This window comes from Tenrec ecaudatus, chromosome 2 (genome assembly GCF_050624435.1).
Source record: "Tenrec ecaudatus isolate mTenEca1 chromosome 2, mTenEca1.hap1, whole genome shotgun sequence".
NCBI classification, from domain to species: Eukaryota; Metazoa; Chordata; class Mammalia; order Afrosoricida; family Tenrecidae; genus Tenrec; species Tenrec ecaudatus.
The window spans coordinates 136,076,190-136,079,162 of NC_134531.1; the positions used below are offsets into that span (position 1 = coordinate 136,076,190).

The following is a 2,973-nucleotide window of genomic DNA, read 5'->3' on the forward strand; positions in this document are numbered from 1 at the left end:
TCTTTTTGCTTTGTCTTTTTTTTCCTTTTTACCTTGTAAATTTCGTATGTTAGTGGCTTTTCTGATTATCAGCGTGTCAGTGTTGCTGCTGTCGAAGCCATGTTCATATGCGCCACTTGGGCGCTGTCAAAGTCATCTGGATTTGTATGCACATATTGCTATATCAGCAGGTCCACCTAGGCAAGATAGGCTGGACAAACAATGAGAGAAGAAAATAACAGGACCAACAGTCCTGGAGGGACATGAATGTGTGGGAGGGAAGGGAAGGGAGGAGGTGTCGCCCAACACAGGGACAAGGGAACAGCGAGTGGTTCAAAACCAGAGGAGGGAGGGAAGGGGAGGACTGGTAGGGAGTGACCAAGGGCAAGGTAACTGAGAGGAATTGCTCAAACCAGAATGAAGGCTAAACATGGTAGTGGACAGGAGGAAAGTGAAAGGAAATAGAGGAAAGGAGTAGGAGGCAAAGTGCATACAGAGAAGCCTAAATATAGACATGTACATATGTAAATATATTTATGACTATGGGGGAAATAGACCTATGTGCATATATTTATAGGTTCAATAGTAGGGTAGCAGATGGACATTGGGCCTCCTCATGCATAATCCCCCAATACAATAGCACCTCGCCCTGCTAAACGGTCATTGCAGGATACCCACCTTCCCGACATGATCACTGAAGACAGACGTGTGCGTAAGCAAATGTGGTGAAGAAAGTTGATGGTGCCCGGCTATCAAAGAGATATAGCGTCTGGGGTCTTAAAGGCTTGAAGGCAAACAAGCGGTCATCTAGCTCAGAAGCAACAAACCCCACAGAGAAGAAGCACACAGCCTAAATGAATACAAGGTGTTGAACGGACCAGGTAGCAGACACCAAGGAACAAAAAGTATCATTGTGTGATCACATAAATGCTGAAGACGAAGGTGTGCATAAGCAAGTGTGTTGAAGAAGGCTGATGGCGCCCGGCTACTGAGAGGTATAGTGTCTGGGGACTTAAAGGCTTGAAAGCAAACAAGCAGCCATCTAGCCCAGAAACAACAAAGCCCACGGAAGCAGCACACCAACATGGGTTATCATGAAGGGCAGAGGAGACCAGGTCTCAAACAACAAAAGTGGGTGGGGGGGAGATTGGGAATCACATCACCGTGAATAAGGGGGAGTGTATGATGGGAACTCAAAGTCCATCTGTAGTCAGCTGGACATCCCTTGCAGAGGGGTAGTGGGGAGGAGATGGGTCACTCAGGGTTCAGTGTAGCAACAATGAAACTCAAAACCTTCCTCTAGTTTCTGAACGCTTCCTTCCCTCCCAATTATCATGACCCCAATTTTACCTTGAGGACCTGGTTAGACCAGAGGATGCACAGCGGTGCAGTAGGGATCTGGAAACACAGGGAATCTAGGGCGGATGAACCCCTCAACACCAGCGGTAGGAGTGGCGACACCAGGAGGGAAGGGGGTGTAGAAAGGGAGAACCGATCTTGGGGATCTATGTGCAACCTCCTCTCTGGGAGATGGGCAATGGGGAGGTGGGTGAGGGGAGACGCCGGGCAGTGTAAGATAAGATATAATAATTATTTATAAACTATTAAGGGAGCAGGGGGAAGAGGGATGCTGGGAGGGAGGGGGGAGGGGAAAAAAAGGGAAACCGAGCTGATTCCAGGAACTCAAGTGGAAGGCGAATTTTGAGAATGACAAGTGCAACGAATGTATAAGGGTGCTTTGCTCAATTGATGTATGTACGGATTGTGATAAGAGCTGTATGAGCCCCAATAAAAAGATTTATTAATTTAAAAAAAAGAATAATAAAAGAAGCACACAAACCTGGAGGATGTTATAGCAAAGAGTTTTAAAATATTAATGATTGCTCTTTCACCGGAGGCCTACCCGCCGCCGCCACTGCGGCTGCCATGTCTCTAGTAATGCCCGGCAAGTTCCAGTACCTCTTGAGAGTCCTCAACACTAACATCCATGGGCGGCGGAAAATAGCCTTTGCCATCCCTGCCTTGGAGGGTGTGGGGCGCAGACCTGCTCACGTGGTGCTGAGGAAAGCAGACCTCGACCTCAAAGAGAGCAGGGCGCTCACCGATGATGAGGCTGAGCGGATCGTCCCCATCCTGCAGAATCCACGGCAGGACAAGATTCCAGACTGGTTCTTGCATAGGCAGACATATGACGGATGGCAAATACAGCCGGGTCCTGGCCAGCATTCTGGACAAGTTCCATGAACATCTGGAGCGGCTGAAAAAGGTGCTGCCCACAGAGGGCTGCGCCACTTCTGGGGCCTTCAAGTCCAAGGCCAGCACACCAAGACCACTGGCCACCGTGGTCCAACTGTTGGTGTGTCCAAGAAGAAATAAAGACGGTCAACCTTGTCTATTAATAAATAGTGTATACACACAAAAAATATTCATGAAAAAATTAAATGATACCTGAGAATAAACAGTACAGCTGTTATTTGATATTTTCATATGATTGGCGTCCTCACTTGTAATATTCCTCTCTTTTATCCGAGCATCATCTACTGTGTGATTTATCTTTAGCCATCCTTTCATTGTAGGAGCTGGGAGCATTCTTTTAGAGGTGGGCCAATGAGACAATAGTCATTGCGTCTGAGCTATTAACAGGTGACTTCTCTGAACATATTACGTTCACCTTTGAAAAACCCCTTTCCGCTTCTACTGAACTGAGAGCAATTATTCTGACGCGATTTTAGCTCTTTTAACACTTTCAGGTGTTGCACAATTCACTGCTAATATCTCTTGGGAATTTGGAGCATAGCAGCAAGCTGAAAAGAAACACAGTGTGTCTGTCACCCTCTGGCTGGTTGGCATGTTTTCGCTTTACGTTATACATTTATTGACTGAAGTAACAAATGCAAGGGAATAAGAATGTAGTACTTCATCAAAAGTATAAGGCCTTTCATGAAATGAATAAGTAAACATTGCAAGCATAGTTGTGTTTAGTTTTTTACGTAT

At 46.3% G+C, this 2,973-nt stretch overlaps 1 pseudogene; it reads left to right on the top strand.

The window, feature by feature from the left end:
* Nucleotides 1–1,905: 1,905 nt before the first annotated feature.
* LOC142440978 (small ribosomal subunit protein uS13 pseudogene) lies at nt 1,906–2,355 on the top strand (annotated as a pseudogene).
* Nucleotides 2,356–2,973: the final 618 nt, after the last annotated feature.